Raw genomic sequence first — 19,423 nt, 5'->3', positions numbered from 1 at the left:
ATGCTGCATCTGCAGATCTAAGAACATGATGTCCTTTACTAACCCTTCACTCCTAGGTTGATTATTAGTAATAAGTATCTATTGTTTGGCTTGGGGAAGACACATCAAGATTTGAAAATTTCAAGAACTACCTCAACCGTTCCAGATTTTGTTGTACCAGTTGTTGTTGGCAACTTTTGTTTCCCAATAGACAGCATGACAACAGACATCCCTTCTAATGAATGCCATTCTCACAGTCATCCACTGCAGATATCAACTGGAAAATAACTATCTATATATGGTGAAAATGTAGCCAAGCACTCCCCCCCCCATCATGTCCCTAAAGCATTTTTGCAACAGGCTATAAAATTTATAGCATAATTTTGTGAAATGATTTCCCCTTGAAAATGTGGTGGTGCCGGGCCCAGGGCCCCACCAGTAGGAGAGGGGTTAGCATGTAGATCCATACCCCCACAAAGATACCATGAAGCTGCTATTATTGCTGAACTCTTTAATGTAACTCTTCTTCAACAGGAGTCAAACAAACTTTAACGGGGAGACTGGTTACTTCACCGCTTCCGTCACATATACCTCCCTAAGGCTCGGGCCCCTTCCCTTGTGGCTCCACCTCTTCAGGTCTGTGGGGTTCCTGGATGCCAACCCGATGGCCAACACTGCCTACAGCTATCCCAACACAAACGGGGCCTGGGAGTGATAATGGAACAGGTCTGGTAAGGCTCCTCACTGGCTCCTACCACTGAGGGATGAATAAGATGAGCGAAGAAGCCCTCGACAGGAGTTTCCCTGATATTTTCACCCAAACCATTTCCCCCGCGTCCTCTCAGGTGGCGGTGGTTCCACTCAGCAGTCCATGCCTCCTGGGCCCATTCCACGATGCCCTCTTTGTATCCAGTCTCTGCCTCATGCTTCCGACTTCCCTCTTTTGTTTCTTCCTCCTCCCCCAGCCTTTCCTTCAGCTCCCCTTTTCCCATAGTCCTGGCTCATCCCCTGACCCCACCCCAGCCACAGGTGTTCCATCTTTCACCTCCTGCCCTTCTCTCGAGTTTGCCCGCAGGTCCTCTTGTCTGCCGTCTTCCAACCCGACTCCTTCCCTTCTACCCTGTGACATGTGGCCTTTCAAACATATATGGTTCAGTGCAGAGAGATAGTGGAACACATGCTTTTGCATGCAGAACATTAGACTCCATGCAAATCTGCACTGCCACCAGCAAGGACTGGGGGGAAAAAATCATACTGAATCCCCAAAGAGCCATTGCCATTCACATATATTTTATTGTCCTGGCTGGGCAGGGACACTCCTGCTTAATCCTCTGTTCCCCTTGTCTGCTGCTTTTAAAATGTCCCAGTTTCTTTCTGCATGTCTCACTTTCTCAGAGGGAGCCATCAGGCAGACCCAGCAACATCAGGGACTGCCTGAAGGAAGAGGCCCCTCCCTCCTCAACTGTCATCTCGGCCTCAGAGGGAGCCATCAGGCAGACCCAGCAACATCAGGGACTGCCTGAAGGAAGAGGCCCCTCCCTCCTCAACTGTCACCTTGGCCTCAGAGGGAGCGATCAGGCAGACCAGCAACATCTTGGACTGCCTGAAGGACGAGACTTCTCCCTCCTTTAACTGTATTTTGTATTGTATTACGATTTTACTGTACACCGCTATGATCATCGCGGAATAGCGGTCTATAAATAAAACATATTATTATTATTATTATTATTATTATTATTATTATTTTCCCCTTTTTTCCATAGCTTGCTTAAGTTTCTACAAACTAACTTCAAAGTGCAAAAGTAGTTTGTATTCAGTTCACCAGGGGATAGAAACAGCAGCAACACTAGGGGTTGCAGGGGGGGGCAGTTTGCACTGGGTGATACTCCCAAAAAGGGATGACACCCAGTCAGGCCTCCTTCTGCACCCCTTACTGCCACTGCAAGTAAGAAGACACAGAGGCACTGAAGGAGAGGACTGCTACCCCACCTCACTGCCACTGCATCATCCTACTCATGAGTAGGACAACGTGGAGGCAATGAAGAAGAGGACTAGGGCCCCTCCACCTCACTGCCACCATGTCATCCCACTCATGAGTAGGACTACATAGAGGCACTGAAAGAAAGGGCTGAAAGACACCTCCACCTTGCTGGTGCTCTGTCATCTAATCATGAGAAGGACAACACAAAGACAATGAGGGAGGGGGCCAGGTGTACCCCAGGTGTACCACCCCTAAAGCCACGTCACCCCAGAGCCCGGCTCCCTGCACTGGGTGACACCCAGGGCAGAGACACCACTGGATAGAAGAGGGCAGAATCTTGCTTTTCTCAGTAGGGTCATGCAAAAGCAAACTTCCGCAGCTTCTCCTTGCTTGCTCATTCTTCGGGATGTCTAAAATGCTTGGAATATGTTCCTTCCCTCCCCCACCCCTGTGGGAACGTGATTTAGTGTCCCTGAAAAGTCACTGATCTCCCAAAAGCATGCTATTTCCAGATATGAGATATGAAAATATGAGGACCTCAAAATATATATAATCATGGCTGACATTCTTTCTTTCAGATTCAGTCCCCACTTTGATCCTAGGTGACTTTAATATCCACATTGATGATTCCAATAACCCGACAACGTCTCGCTTTAACTCTCTCCTAGCTTCTTTTGGCCTCTAACCACATTCCAACTCTTCAACTCATTCTCTTGGTCACTGTCTTGACCTAGTTCTTGCTGCAAACTGTACCATTTCTGACTACCTGGCACTTGACTTTCCACTAGTGATCGGAGAAACCCATGTTTTTCTCCTCGTTCATTGAGAGCTTGAGGAGAACTTTTTAAAAAAATATTCGTTCCAGAAATGCCCCTTTCAAAGGGTGATTTCTTCTCTCCCTTTCAGCAGCCAGCAAAATATTTTTCACAGATTTCTCTGAATGACAATAAAAGACAGGGCAAATAATTACGCTAATTACTTTGCATTTCAAACTCATTTACCATGTCAAAAGGAAGTTTGGCAGAGGTTTAAACAACATTCCTATGCTTAAAAATCCTGAAGGCACACACACAAAAGGGGGGGGGGGGGAAGCCCAGTCTCAAAAAATAAACTGTGAAGCCCCAACAAGAAATGCTAGAGTTGAGGGGACTCAAGGACCATCCAGTCCAACCCCCTTCTGCTATGAAGTAATACATAGGAATACATGGCATACTAGAGGACATGTAGTCTGACCCCTGTTCAACATCAGGATGACACTGGAAGATGGGACAAACTGAGGGTTTTCTTGGCATAAAGAGGAGTTTTGCCATGGGATGCCCCTGAAGCTGAGATAGTGTGACCCTCACAGATGAGAAGGGGAGGGGTCGGGTGCCAAGTGGCAATGCTCTTCTGCCAAGCAGGAATCCTCAATTAGGAGCAGAGTAGGGTGTGATGGCAAGAATTCTGCCATGAATAAAACCTACCATGAAGGAATACTTAGGAGTTGGAGTTGAAGCTGAGAGGATGTGACTTGCCCAAGGTCAGCCAGTGAATTTCTATGGTGAACTGGGAGGCTAGAGTTGGGGTACCCTCAAGGACCATACACACACACACACACACACACATATATATACACACACACCAACTGTGGAGCAGCTGAAAGTGTAATGCTGCATGTATATGGTTACGTACACCTTTGTGTGTGTGTGTGTATATATATATATATATATATATATATATATATACACATACATATACATATACACACACGCATATATATATATACACACACACACACACACAAACTGTGGAGCAGCTGAAAGTGTAATGCTGCATGTATATGCTTACGTACACCTTTGTGTGTGTGTGTGTGTATATATATATATATATATATATACACATACATATACATATACACACACGCATATATATATATGTACACACACACACACACAAACTGTGGAGCAGCTGAAAGTGTAATGCTGCATGTATATGGTTACGTACACCTTTGTGTGTGTGTGTGTATATATATATATATATATATATACTCATACATATACATATACACACACGCATATATATATATATACACACACACACACACACAAACTGTGGAGCAGCTGAAAGTGTAATGCTGCATGTATATGCTTACGTACACCTTTGTGTGTGTGTGTATATATATATATATATATACACACATACATATACATATACACACACGCATATATATATATGTACACACACACACACACACAAACTGTGGAGCAGCTGAAAGTGTAATGCTGCATGTATATGCTTACACACACATCTTTGTGTGTGTGTGTGTGTATATATATACATACATATACATATACACACAGGCATATATATATATATATATATATATATATATATGTACACACACACACACACAAACTGTGGAGCAGCTGAAAGTGTAATGCTGCATGTATATGCTTACACACACATCTTTGTGTGTGTGTGTGTGTATATATATATATATATATATATATATATATATACATACATATACATATACACACGCGCATGGCATAAAGGGCAGAAGGCCTCACCTTTTGTTCTCTTTTGTTTTTCAAAGCAAAGCTATGAATGAGCAAAGTTGGAGGGGACATCACCCTAACAAAGGAAATAGCCTCCAGGATGAATGGTAGCTTTTCTTACACAAAATATGCAAATTCTGGCCATCCGAGAGTCAGCTGAAAGTTTTGTCTCTCTCTTTCATTTCGAAATGATTAAAAATCAAAATTCTTACTTATGATCGAGAAGTGCTCAGAATTTCTTCTCTCTAAAATGTTATCGAAATTGTCAAATTAAGCATATTTCTCCTAATTTTCGAATTTTGCAGAATATTCTTTACATCCCTACTTTCCACTATCTGATCATCATTTAATCTCCTTTGCTCTCATTTATACTCCACCTCCTCGTCACACTGTTCAACGCTATTTTCGTGATCTTCAATCTGTTGACTCTAACCATCTTGGTCAGACCCTGGATTCATCTCTCTCTTCTCTAAATCTTGGGGATTCTGCTGACTCAGCAATGTCTTTATTTAACTCCACTCTTTCCTCAACTCTTGACCGCTTTGCCCCCGTCATTAAGTTTCTCTGGTCCTGCTCTAGAGCGGCTGAACGTCTTTGGAGAAAGTCCAAACAGTGGGCTGACTTTATCCACTTCAAATTTGTTCTTTCGTCCTTCTCACACGCCCTGTCTATGGCAAAACAAAATTATTACAAAACATTGATCTCTGCCAATGAGAGGCGCCCACAGCATTTGTTCTCCACCTTCAACTCTGCTTAAACCTCCCTCTCCTCCTGTCTCTTCATCATTCTCTCCTAATGACTTTGCTAATTATTTCATCTCAAAGATTACCACTATCCGCTCTGAGATAGTCCCTCCCGATTCTTCTTCTGCTCATAATCTTCTATCACTCTCGCCTAAAAAAAGTTCTCTCTCCTCCTGCTTCTTTGGATGAACTCTCTACACTTCTTAACTCTTGCAAACCTGCAACCTGTCCTCTTGATCCAATTCCTACTCGCCTTCTAATTTCCATAGCTTCCTCTCTTCTGCCCTCACTTCTCCATATCTTCAATCTCTCTCTCTCTCTACAGGCTCCTTCCCTTCAGACTTTAAACATGCTCTCATTTCCCCAATTCTGAAAAAAACCTTCTCTTGACCCCTCCTCTCTGTCTAGCTATCATCCGATTTCTCTTCTTCCCTTTCTTTCTAAGGTTTTGGAACGGGTTGTTTATTCTCGCTGTCTTGAGTTTCTTGAAGCCAACGCCATCCTCGATCCCCTTCAGTCTGGTTTCCGCCCAAGGCATTCCACAGAGACAGCTCTCACTAAGATCTCGAATGACCTTTTACAGGCCAAGGCTAATGGCCTGTACTCTGTTCTCATCCTTCTCGATTTGTCTGCAGCCTTTGACACCATTGATCACTGTCTCCTAATTGACATACTCTCTGACCTTGGGTTCTCAGATTCTGTTCTTGACTGGTTTAGATCTTACTTGTCTGGCAGATCTTTTGCAGTGGTTGCAGGTGGTCAGACTTCATCTCCTGTTTCCTTATCTGTTGGAGTTCCCCAGGGCTCTGTTCTGGGTCCCCTTCTATTTTCTCTTTACACACTGTCCTTAGGTAAACTCATTAGCTCTTTTGGTTTTTCCTACCATCTGTATGCCGATGACACCCAGTTATATCTTTCCACCCCGACCTTTCTCCAAGGCTTGAACAGCAAGTTTCCTCTTGTCTCACAGCTGTCTCACAGTGGATGCGCCATCGGCGTTTGAAGCTCAACATGTCCAAGACGGAGCTTCTTGTCTTTCCTCCTAAGTCCACCCTTCAACACTCCTTTTCTGTCTCTGTGGACAACATTTCTATTCAACCAGTCCAGCAAGCCCGCAGTCTTGGTTTTATCTTTGATTCTTCTCTGTCATGTATCCCTCAGATCCAGACCACAGCCAAGGCTTGTAGATTCTTTTTGTACAATATTGCCAAAATCTGACTAGGGGGAGTTACATGCTAATGAGAGCTGACATCACATGCTAATGAGCAGCTACATCATAGCTGACGTAAGGCTCACCTGGCCAATCAGCAGTGCCAGCGCGGCCTTTTCAAGAAGATTCAAAGAGAGGTCTTTAAATACCCCTGTAGGACCATGCGTCCTTTGTTATCCATCTTGGCTTTGTTTGGGGAAACCAGAGGCTTTTCTTTGTCCTCTGAGCAGCCAGAGGACCAGCTCAGGAATGCAGATAGAGTTGGCACAGAGCCAGCTCCCTGATTCCAAGAATTCCACAAGGACTACAAAGCCCATCACTGTGTGAGTAGCTCAGGAACAGTGCCAGTTAGTGCGATTAGGTGTGTTTGTTATGTTACCCAAATAGCTTGGCTGAAATGAACTCTTTGTAATTTATGCTTCTATACCTGCAAAGCAAGGAGGCCTTGCATGAATGATATCTTTCTATTCTATGCTATTTCTTTAAAATAAACGTCTTTCTTTTAAAAAGTACCTACTGTCTCTCTCTCTGCTCCCTGTACACACGCCTTGAAGCTTGGTCTACTGGTGATTGTGGGCTAGCAAGAAAGGAAACTAGAGGTCCCAGCAAGTCCCAGTTTGTGCTGGGAAACGTAGTTCATTGAGATTCACTGGGTGGTGGCAGCAGAAGGAAAGTTCTTTTAAGGGACTCCCTGGGAGTAAGGGCCACTCACAGGGCATTGCTCCCAGGGAATCATCACACCTCCATGGGCTGGCCCCTCCTTACTTATTAGACCTTATTTCTCCTCACCTTCCCACTAGGGCCCTCCGTTCTGGTAGTCAAGGTCTGCTGTCTCAGCCCAGGATTTCCTCTGCCCCATCTCGGATTCGCCCCTTTTCACTCGCTGCCCCTCACTCCTGGAATCTTCTTCCCCCGCGAGCTAGAGCCATCACTTCTTTAACCTGCTTCAAAACGGAGCTGAAGACGATCCTGTTCAGGGCAGCATTCCCAGGCATTGCATAATTGTCACTTGTTATTTGATGTTCTTTTGTTGCCTGTTTTATTGAATCATTTCCTGTATTGCTATGTATTTTATATGTATTATCCTACTAGAGAGGCAGGCTAGTTCCATCAGGCCTCCCTGGAAGAAGATTAACCATCCATTAAGAAGCCAAGCCCTCCCTCCAGTCCATCTGCCTTGGTCCAGGCCTTGGAGGTAGAGAAGAACTGCTGGCCCTCATCCCCTTCCCCACCACCACATCCTTCTCCTTTTGTATCATGTCTTTTTAGATTGTAAGCCTGAGGGCAGGGAACTGTCTAATTATAAAGATTGTATGTACAGCGCTATGTAAATTTACAGCACTTTATAAATAAAGGTTAATAATAATAATAATAATAATAATAATAATAATAATATAGCATGGGGTATGCAGGGGTGCTTAACAGAACTGATTACTTTAACTGCATGGTTCACATTTTAGGTGTATATTTTAGTTGGCATAGTACTCCGTCATGCTAAGGCTGCTGCCATCCACTTTGTATCTAAATCAGGCCAATGTTTATCTTTCAAAATAATGTAGTGAAACTGCAGACAAGTGGCAATCTTGAATCCTTTTGAGCGTGCCAAAGGGTGGTCAGAATTTCATGTGATGTTTTATACACCACATCAGATCAGCTGCAACCTTGATTATACAATAGCATTGTGTTGCCATCCACTTCCCTAAAAGAGACAGCTCTGTGCTTACAGAACAAGACAATTCTGTCTGCACAGCCTGCTACATTCACCTTGCTGGAGAAGAGAGCTCCATGAACACACAGGAATGTATGTATACAAGATATTACCTTCCATGAAATGAATAGAGAAGACCCTCTAGCCTTATTTGTGCATCAAATAAGTTGTATTTAAAGGGAATATCAAATGGTTCTAGGATAAAGCTGATGTTTTCCTATCAGCAACACCCCAAGTAATGCTATTTAGCCATGTATACAGTGGTTACTTTACTGTTGATATTCCACTAAACAATTCTAATGAATGCGTCTTTGCTGTATTGTTCATTTGAAATCCTTCTTGAATTTCTCTCTCCATTCTCTTGTACTCATCCATTATGTCTCAACAAAAAAGGAAATTCGCAAATCATAACAATGATGTCACCTCACTCATTTCAAGAGGACAGCAGTCTGTGATTTCCATTACATGCCCCCTTATTGTATTTTTCCCTTTTATCTTTTAGAACACTTGGCAAAATATTCCCTTTTCTAGCCCCTTCCTTCATTTGCACTTCTATTTAAAGGTGTATGCCGTGCTACACTCTGTGTGTTCAACAACATCTGAAAAAGTTGGAATACATTTGCATCTTAATTACTCTGAATGTATGCAGGGCACCATCTGGGACTGTGCAAGTTGTAATCCAAAGAAACAAGTTGTATTTAAAAGCGGCATCAAATGTTTCTGGAACAAAGCTTGTGTTTTGCTATCAGCTGATCTGTTAGAATTCACAAACATGCATTGCTATCCTTGATGATTTACATGAACCCTTATCACACTGTGGTCTTCTAACTATTCATTTAATGACACTTTAATGAGAGGTGTGACTATTGTTTCCCGTGGAAGCTTTGGTAGAATGTACTGTACATATTCCTTTCCAGATACTCAAATCCTCCAACATTTCACAGATTAAAACTGAGAAATCAAGTAACATCAGAATGTGGTCAAGCTGGGAAAGGTTATTAATCAGGAAGAATCCATAATCTAGGACAGGTTGCAGCAGTTTGCTTTTGCTTGAGCCTACAGGGAAAGGTAAGATTTCACCCTCTCCTCTTCCCCCTGCTCAGTTAACTGAGTGCAAACTGTTGCTGAAACTTTGAACTCAATTTGCAGCAACTGAAGTAAGCTGAGGACAAAGGGGGAAAGTAGGAGGAGGAGAGAGAAACTGTCTTGCTAAATTGGGAATTAGAGCGTATGAACACTAAAATGTCATTGCTATTTCCACTCCACTCTCTTCCACTTCTGTTTAACACCACTGTTTTTCACCTCCTTGATGTTTCTTTGGTATTATTTTTAAGAGTGATTGCAAGTGCTTCCACATTTGTGGTTCAGTCACATGGGTGATACTGCCCAGTCTGAAACCACACAACACACAGGATAATGCCATAGCACAATGGGTATCTTATTGGCAGTAAGGGCAAGTAAAGTAAAATGGCAAGTGTAAATGAATATGCAATCAAACTGAACACTGATCATGGGTTTGTTTGTGTGTGAGAGTGACTACTTTTCAGCACTGCCAAAAATGATGTTAAAACTGAGTAGATTCACTTCGGGTCTGAACAGACAGGCCAAAATAAAGCTGCTTCAGGTCACTTTGGAGATATGCTGTATTACAGTTTCAGGAGACCTCAAAACTGTAGTACACGCACTGGTAACCTCAAGACATGATTTTTGCAATGTGCTCTACATGGGGCTACCCTTGTGCTTAGTCTAGAAACTCCAACTGGTACAGAACATGTCAGCCAGGCTGATAACCGGAACAACTAGAAGTGAGCACATAATACCAGTATTAAAGTCACTCTCCTAGCTGCCTATTAGTTTCTGGGCACAGTACAAGGTGTTGGTTATCACTTTTAAAGCCCTACATGGCTTGGGCCCAATTTATCTACGGGATTGCCTTCTTCCATATAATCCGCCCCATACACTCAGGTCCTCTGGGAGGAATTTATTGCAGCCCTTAAAGACCAGACTGACTGCAACCTCCCAAAGGACATTCTCTGCAACCGCTCCCAGCCTATGGAACGGCCTACCGGACAAGATCCATCAAATTACCAACTTAGACAGCTTCAAGAAAGCTGTCAAGATGGATCTCTTATGGCAGGCCTTCCTGGAATAGTGCTCGACCTAAATGATCTCTCCCACATATGCTATGATTTCGCCCACCCTCTTGGATTTTAATGATTTTAATATTTATGTAATTTTAATCCTTAACTGATTAATTCTTTTTAAGGGGGGGAGATATTGTGCATATATTGTTGTATTATTTTAATGATGTATGCTGCTTTAATTGTCTTAACAAAAAGTGCCAAAGCCTCGCTTCAGTCTAAGGACTGGAGTGCAACTTTGGTGCACCTTCTGGCCTCTTAAGATGTGTGTGTCATTTAAGCAGCATACATCAAAAGTGACTCGAAGCAGCTTTCTGTTCGGGCCCTTCATCTCCAGTACTAAGTGTGGTGAGAGCTGGTTACTTTTGGCTTCACAGCACCATGCCTGCCAAAGTTTTACAGATGAAAATGAGGACCTATGTAGCCATGCAATAGCCAAATATGGTCAAGATTGCAAATGTTATTAACAAGGAAGAACAGATAAGCTAGGAAAGGCTGCAGCATGTTGCTTTTGCCTAAGTCAACAGGCCCCCTTCTTTCCCCTCTCTCCAGTCAGTTAACTGAGTGCAAACTGCGTTTGCATTTTAAGTCAGTTTGCAGCAATTAAAGTAAGCTGAGGAAAAGGGGGGAGGTGATAGATGGAGAGAGAAACTGGGATATTGTAAAAAATAATCAGGATTAATCAGGCCAAAGTAAGATAGATGGAGGGTATGCATCACAATAGAAGAATGTAACAGTCTTCAAGCAGTAAAAGTATTGGAGCCTCTTACCATGTAACAGAAAGTCAAATATGGAATTGCAATTCAGACTATTTGGTCTATAATAAAAAATATCAATGCACAAGGCATATCAATCTGCATTTCATGAAGAAACATTTATCATGAACGATGCAGTTCATTGTAGTGACAGTATCATAGCACAAGATACACTAAATAGTCTATAATGAAGGAAGGTTTGTATACAGAGTGGATAATAAGTGCAATGATGTAATATGGTTTTCAGCTGCAAGATACATGATGCATCGATCAATCAGCGTGAAAGTACATTGTAATAGAGATAGTCAGTGCTGGATATTTCATGTATAAGGATATCTTGTAACTGACTGACTGCTGGCTGGCATTCACTACTGTTTGACTATACCTAACAGATCACAACCTACAGTACATAGGTCAACTAATGATGTATATTAGTGTTGCCAGATCTCAGAGCCTGGCTCTGAGTCTCCAGTTTTTGTGGGTCATTTCCAGGTGGGAAGAAAGGGTGCAATTTCTCCAATATTTATTCATTCATTTATTTCATTTCTATGCCTCTTTTCACTCAGAAAGGGAACCAAGGAGTCTTACGAGATAAAAACATTTTTAAATATAATAAAAAATAAAAACAATTAAAATAATCTAGTTAAAACAGTATAAACCAGCATAAAATTAACACAAAAACATATAAAACTTAAAAAAATGATTAAAATATCCCCCCATAAAAGCCACCCTGTCATGATATATATATATATATATATATATATATATATATATATATATAGCCTGCCTGAATAAAATTATGTTTGCTTCCCCACAAAAGGAAAACAGGGGGACAGACTAGACTCCTGTGGAAGGGATTTCCAGAAGGCAGCCACCAAGAAGGCTCTCTCTTCTGTATTCACCAAGTGATCCTGTGATGGTGATGGGACTGAGAGAAAGCCTTTTCCTGAAGATCTTAGGGCTCCGGCAAATTTGTATGGGGAGATACGGTTTTTCTTCCCTGGTGTCTCCAGTTAAAAGTAGAAAAGGCTTCTGTTTAAAATTCTTTAGAGCTACTGCTAGTCAATGTAGATCAGAGGTGGGCAACTTGTATCTTTCCAGATGGTGTTAAGGCAGCAGCTCCCATGAACCTTTTGCTGGTTAGGGCTGATGGAAGCTGCAGTCTAACAACTTCTAGAAGGTCACAAGTGGCCCATCTCCATGTGTGTGTGTGTGTGTGTGTGTGTGTGTGTATATAGTGTGGCACTTTGATGCAGAGTGGGAACTCTGTGGCCTACAGGCTACATGTGAGCCAGGACAGGAGGAGCCTTGTGCTGTACATGTTTCCTTGCCCCTTATCAGGATCTGAGTCCCTCTGATTTCCTGCCATGATCTATAGATAGTTTTTTTTTTGTTTGTTTGCTTGTAATGTGTTAATGTTGCATTGGTTTAGTGCTGGATGATAGGAAGGGTTGTCACCAATAATTGGGGGAGTTTGCTAGTTACAGTCTTTGGAATGGTTAATGAATATATGTATAGGGAGTACAGATTGGGCTGGGAGCTTTATGGGCAAATAAGGTGTTAGCCCTCTCAAAAGTTTGAATTCCTATGTGTTTTAATTAGGCTGAGTAACTGCTTGTAGTTCAGTCCTGACAATACACATCTTCTGGAAACATCTTTGGCTTCTGAAAAAAAGTTTTCTAGTTCACTAGTGAAGCTTCCATTTTTGAAAGGAGGTAATCCTGCACATGATATCCTCACAACTCAACATTTGCAAATTTGGGGATGGTTTATTTATGGGATTTATATCCCATCATTTTCCCAAAATGAAATTCATATATAACCATAGAGAACGATGCCTCCAGAAGATCCATAGAAAGGCCATCTTCTCTTTAATAACTGTTTCCTCTCCTTCCTCTGTAGAAATAACTGGAAGCAATGAAAAATAGAAATGATGCATCTCTGGAACATCACTTCTGCTTTGAGGAAAGGTCTGCAAGGGTCCAGAAATACCCCAAAACTGTTTTTGAGACTAAGGGTCCATCTGAACTGTAGAAATAACACAATTTAACACCACCTTAAGTGCTGTAGCACTATCCTGTGGAATCCCGGGGTCTGTACAAGGTCTTTAGCCTTCTCTGCGAAAGAGTCCTGGCACCTCAGAGAACTACAAATCCCAGCATTCAGTATGATTGAGCCATGGCAGAGTGGTGCATTATTTCAACAGTGTAATTCACCCTAAGATGTTTCATTTGAAACAAGCTTTTGTGGGATGCAGGAAACCTGGAAAGCCATGCCTTTTGATTATTTGGGCTGCAGTCCCCAAACATCCATGCCAAATAAATCTTGTTAGTCTTTAAGGTGGCACTAGACTCTTTCCTGAGCAAGTTTACATTGATTGACAGTAGAATTACACTACACCTCTCAGCATGCTCCTTCATCTTCCTGTAAAATCAGTTGCTTAAACACGCATTGGTCTGTTCCTTCTAATTTTAATGACCCCTTTTTCTGTTGCAATAAGAGCTGGCTGATTGCTTAGAGAAGGGAGAAGCCTTTTCTCCTTCCCCTTTCCTTTTCAAAAAGCACTAACATAATGAAAAGAGTGACACTTCTCCATTTAATTGATGCATCAACATGGCAATTCAAGACACTTGTTTTCTTATGCTGGTAATGGAATTAACACTTTACAACAAAAATTCCTACAGATATTGAAGGTTTCTCTCTCTCTCTCTCTCTCTCTCTTCTGGGTTTAATATGTGTGATTTTTCTTTCCTTTCCTTTCTTTTTTCTTTTCCTTTCACTTTTTTTGGTATCATGATTCTCAAATGTAGATTAAATCTTTTAGTCTACTATGAAAGGTGACATCTCAATAGAAGGTGTAAAAGGGGGGGGGGGGCTATTAAAAGGAAATTAGACTCATAGGCCTGTTACAGACTGCCAAAATAAAGCTGCTTCGGGTCTCTTTGGAGGTATTCTGTTTAAATGATGCATGCATCCTAAGAGTCCGGAAGCTGCACCAAAGCTGCACTCCAGTGCTTAGGAATGGATTGTTGCTTTGGCGCGACCTCCGGACTCTTAGGACCCATGCATCATTTAAATAGCAATCCTCCAAAGAGACCCGAAGCAGCTTTATTTTGGCAGTCTGTAACAGGCCATAAGCTTTTTTTAAGGGTCTCTAACATTAAGTAAATGTCTTTTAAAACTCTCTGCTTGTTTGAGAAATATAGAAGCAAGGTAGACATGAGGCAGCTGTATGTGCATTTTCAAACCACATACCTTTTCAAACCACAACTTGCAATAATTATGCCCATATTTGTAACTCTTGTATGATTTTGTGCCATTCAGCTGCAATGGGAGATTATCACACATGGATAAGAAATGGGAGAGAAATGGAATGCTTCTGTCATTATCATGCAATTGCATGAAGATTCTCACATGACATTGCACTCATCCCACACTTCTCCTGTTAATAACCTGTAATCATCCTGTAATATCTTATTAATGGTAAACCCCCATAAATAACTTATTACAGGAAAATTACAGCACAGGTTATTAATGGGATAAGTATGGGATGAGCACGACATCATGTGATAATCATCAAGCAATCACGTGGTAATGACTGGAGCATTCCATTTCTTATCCCTGTGTGATAATCTCCATAGTCTGGAGGCACTATTTGAGGTGCTTTAATCTTTCCTTTCAGATCACTTCCCAGGTGATACAGTCTTAGAGGTCTCCTGTTGTATACCTTGACTACTGTTGCATCATGGCCCTTTGGGAACCATTTTGTCCCTTATGCAATTTTGCAGCTATGTAGAACCTCTGAAAAAGATGGTCCAGGGATTGGTACATGTTGCCATCAACCTGTGTATGGAATTTAGCTCTCATCCGTTTTTTATCCATAATTTCTATTCCTGGGATTATTCTAGGGCACTTTGGGAAATTAAAATGGCAACCTTCACCGAGGAATTGGGAACTGTTAGGAAATTCAATGATGAAATTTCAATGACTGAATTTTGTGCAGTCATCCAATACTGATTAGAATGCTGGGAAAATAATGGTGGAGAGAATGCAGGCAGCAGTTACCACAATGCACTACAAGCAGTGTGATGTGGGTATGAGCTAACCCTAAGTAGCACTGGAAGAGACAGATCCTTGTACCCCTATCAGTGGCATCTGCTGCAGATAGATAAAGGCAAGGACTGTCAAGAGTGTGGTATAATGGATAGAAGGACTAGGAAAGCCAAGATGTAGACCCCTTGGAGGTATTTTTATTTATTTTATTTTATTTATATCCTGACTTTCTCCTAGTATAGGACCTAAGGCAGTGAGGTAAGACACTACTAGGGTGAGCATGACCAATCGCTCTCTTACATTCAGAACTACCTTACAGTGTGGTTGTGAGGATACAACCAAGAAGGAGAGGCATATGGTGCCTTGGTGGGACTGGAAGAAAGGTGGAATATGAATGCAGTGAACAAAAAATATAGGCAGAAATTCTGCATTATGGTCTCCATTTTGCAACTTTACAAATATGTAATGATGCTGCAGAAACGCAATAAAATCTTTTTAGTGAATTGTGAAGATGTGCATCTGGGTACTGGTAAGAGTGCTTCAATCCACACTGGGTGCTTCTGGTGCACAATGGTCACTTCTGAAGTGTATTGGACACTTCTGATGAATCTTGGGCATTTCTGATGCACAACTTCCTAGTCAGTGTCCAGGTGTGCATTGGAGGTGCCTCGATGCACATCTGTGCCCATTGCATATTGAGGCCATGCAGCATCTGTCTGTCAGCTGGCTACCATTGTGTGACAGATACCAATAAATTCTAATAGAATGGTAGCCCTTGCATGAATATATTTTATATACTCAATTATAAGTCAATCTCATGTATAAGTCGAGGGCACATTTTGGGGTCAGAATTATGGATTTTCATATGACCCATGGATAAGGTGAGGGTAAAACTTAGAAGCATGTAACAAAGGATGTAAAGGAGGAAGTAAAGGAAAACAATGCTAAAGATCTTTAAAAGTTTTGACAGGCGCATAATTGTTTGTGCTCACCCAAAAGGCTGGATGGATGAGATAGTAGAGGGAGTTGATGCTTCTTTTAGGTGCTCTGAGAAGAGATTAAGCTTTCATCTTTTACCATGACATGGTTCCTTTTTTGATGAGAGTTAAAGTACAGTACTTACATTGACCCTTGGATAAGTCAACCCAGGTTTTTTGGAGTTGGTTTTTTGACTAAAATTTCTAGACTTATACATTTGTATATGCAGTAGATATTGAAAATTGCTCAATTTCTGCTCTGTTTCTCACACATGTAGCACTACTTATGAAGATGCAAGTCCCATACTGAATTTTAGCCATAATAAATATGTCATTACTAGACCACCCTTTGGCAAATGGACCACTATTTTTAAACAGTAACTATAAGTGAAGAGAAAAGCTGGATCTGATTAAGGGCCTTTTTAGTTCAGTTTTCTGTTTGCACTGTGGTCAGTCAGTGGTTTATGAACATTTCTAACTGTGTAATTGTGAATCCCAGCTGAAATGTGCATATTAGGATAAATTTATATTAGAATTGCACAAATTTTCAGTGGCAGTAGGCAGCTCTGGTGTCAGTGGGGTGGAGAATCTCCTCTGGGTTTTAATCCAAACTTTTAAGGAGATGTCCATGAATCCTATCTTCTAAAGTACAGTATCTTGGACCACTCCTTTAAAGTTTAGATGGAAACTGGGAACAGCTTCACAACACCACCGATATCAGAGTCAACAGACTCCACAACAAATATCCATGCAATACTCCACACACATAAAGTCTGGTAACCTGATACAAATGGATGACAGAGGGGGAAATCAGGTAGGACTGAAGAAATGCAGCAAAATCCAAGATGAAGAGATGTTTATATTTCTAGACGATATGGGAAGAATACTATTTTTTTTAAAAAAATGTTGAAAATGTGTTTCTTAGGTTTTCAAAAACCATAACAAGAATCTTGGACTAATAAGAATCTTTGCACTTTAGGAGTTAGGGTGCATCTATGATGTAGAAATAATGTCATATGACACCACTTTAAGTGCTGTTAACTCCAACCTATGGAATCATTGGATTCTTTAGTTTTATAAGGTCTTGAGCCAGATTTATGGTGCCTCATAAATCTGCAAAGCCCAGGATTCTATAGAATGGAGACATGACAGTTAAAGTGGTGTCAAATTGCATGACAGCAATAGCAAGTACAGTGTAGATGCTCTCTTACTCCACACAAAATCTTCAAATTGTTGTTTAATGCAGAAAACAACATCTTCTACACAGAAAATAATATCTATATGCAGAAATATTTCTAACACAAAAATGCTGTCACCTGTGCAGAAAATGCTGTTTTCTGTGCAAATACACATCTGCACAGCAGAAGTTCTGAGCTGTGAATAGTGTTTGAAATGGTGCTGTTCTTGAAAACATTTTTGCTGTGAGAAGAATATTGCTAAAATTACCTGTTGCGTACTTCAAAAACAAAATTAGTGAAGAATTACATCCTCAAATCCTGACCTACTTGCATAGTGGATTCTCCTAACATTTCCTATCCAGTAGATGGAATGATTTATGAAGTTGGATTGGGTGGGATTGAGACTAAGGTGGTGAGGTTTAGTATATGAATAATGGATCTTACCAATGCAGCCCACCCTTGTACATAATCTTATTTTTTCTAACTGTGGAGTATCTCCTGCTTATGTGTCTCTTTCGGCCCAAATGTCTCTAGATTGAAAGGACGCAAGGAGACAAGTTTCACATTCCCACAATAAGTCCAAGAATGTATCTCCCTGTTATCCTTCAAATTTTAGGGAAATTTTAGCTTTTAAAAAAGGGCGTGTGAGAGGAGGGTAACTTCAGGGATCTTTTCACCTGTGTATACTAGTACTAACTGATGATATAGGGGTTGTACATGGCTCATGGACTGTGGATTTCCCATTCTTGATCCTGATAAATGTGGGGGATATATGAAAGAATACATTCTTTCAAACACCCAGGTTGTTTGGAGCTATGGATTGGTGCTGCTGGTTCCTGGTAAGTTTCCAGAAAAGAAAGAAACACTGTATTCATTGGGCACAAATATGTTGGTCTTCACATCAGATAGCTCGAGCAGCACTGGTTCAGAGCTTTCATGATTAGCACCTGGCCTTTGGATATGTCCAAGACACAGACTGACAAATCAGTGCAGTTTCCTCTAAAAGCACGAATCTCCCAATGTTCCTAAACAATGTCATATGTGGAAACAGAACTCAGAAACATAGGCGTCTTTGTCAGGAATATCAGTATTACCACCCACTTATCAACATAGCCACTTGCCCAATATAGAGGCCACCTTGAGGCTCAAGCACAAGATCCCAGGATGGATATGGAAGCTAGAAAGGCAAGGTGAGTGATAGAATCTCAATGCTTGGAACTGTGGGGCCAATGTGGATAGGGGATTCACTGCATCTTTGGATTCAAAACCCTGATTTCTATTGCTGCCTCCAGCTTACTTTGATTGGCTTTGAGCAGGAAATAAATCCTTTCTTCTTGTCATCTTGGCCCAGATATATGCTCCCAGAATACTACAAAAGTGTTTTTATCTTCCAGCACATGGTAATTATAGTGCATCAAGAGTTTGGGAAGGAACTCGACTACAACTTACTTGTCAACAGCTTTTGATATTTTAACGTAGCTTGTCCAGCCATTACCTCAGTTCCCTTTTGTTTTCTCTTTTTTCATCTCTGCACTTTTGAGTGTTATTATTTTGAGTGCCAATTGCCTAAGAAGCAAAGCTATTTATATTTATAGGAAAGAAACTTCCATTTCTATGGCCCGATTCATCCTTACCCTTCAGAAAGATACCTCAGAGAACAAATGGGTCAAACTGACCATCTGAAGGTATATACTGCATGAGCCTTTGAAAAACTGTCATATTTGAAGCATTCTGTTGCTCCAATTAAATCTGTCTGTAATGGGCTGGAGGTCAATAACCAGCCAGTTCCTGGTTATATTTTCTACAAGAAAGGTGTAGTAAAAATTTGTGGCAAATTGATTCTTTGTTCTTGCTGTGGTAGGACGGGATGAAAAGAAAGTTCAATACAATACATATAAAGTGAAAAAAGAGAAAACCCCTGAACTTTAAAAACAAGCCCTCTAAAAACTATTATTTTATCGAGCATGGATATAAAAAGAACATCAAAAGCACACAAAATAAACAAGAATAATGATTTTTTTTATAACAACCCCTCTTCTGAGCCCTCCACAAAAATAACCACTCAGTCTCCCGCAGATATAAAGTCCACTTCCAATATCTCTATGTCCAGGTCATTCACTTTTAACTATCTCCTACAAACACTGATGTATATCTCTAAATG

Source organism: Sceloporus occidentalis, unplaced genomic scaffold, assembly GCF_023333645.1.
Source record: "Sceloporus occidentalis isolate IW3139 unplaced genomic scaffold, rSceOcc1.0.p SCAF_4, whole genome shotgun sequence".
NCBI lineage: Eukaryota > Metazoa > Chordata > Lepidosauria > Squamata > Phrynosomatidae > Sceloporus > Sceloporus occidentalis.
This window is presented reverse-complemented; position numbering follows the sequence as displayed.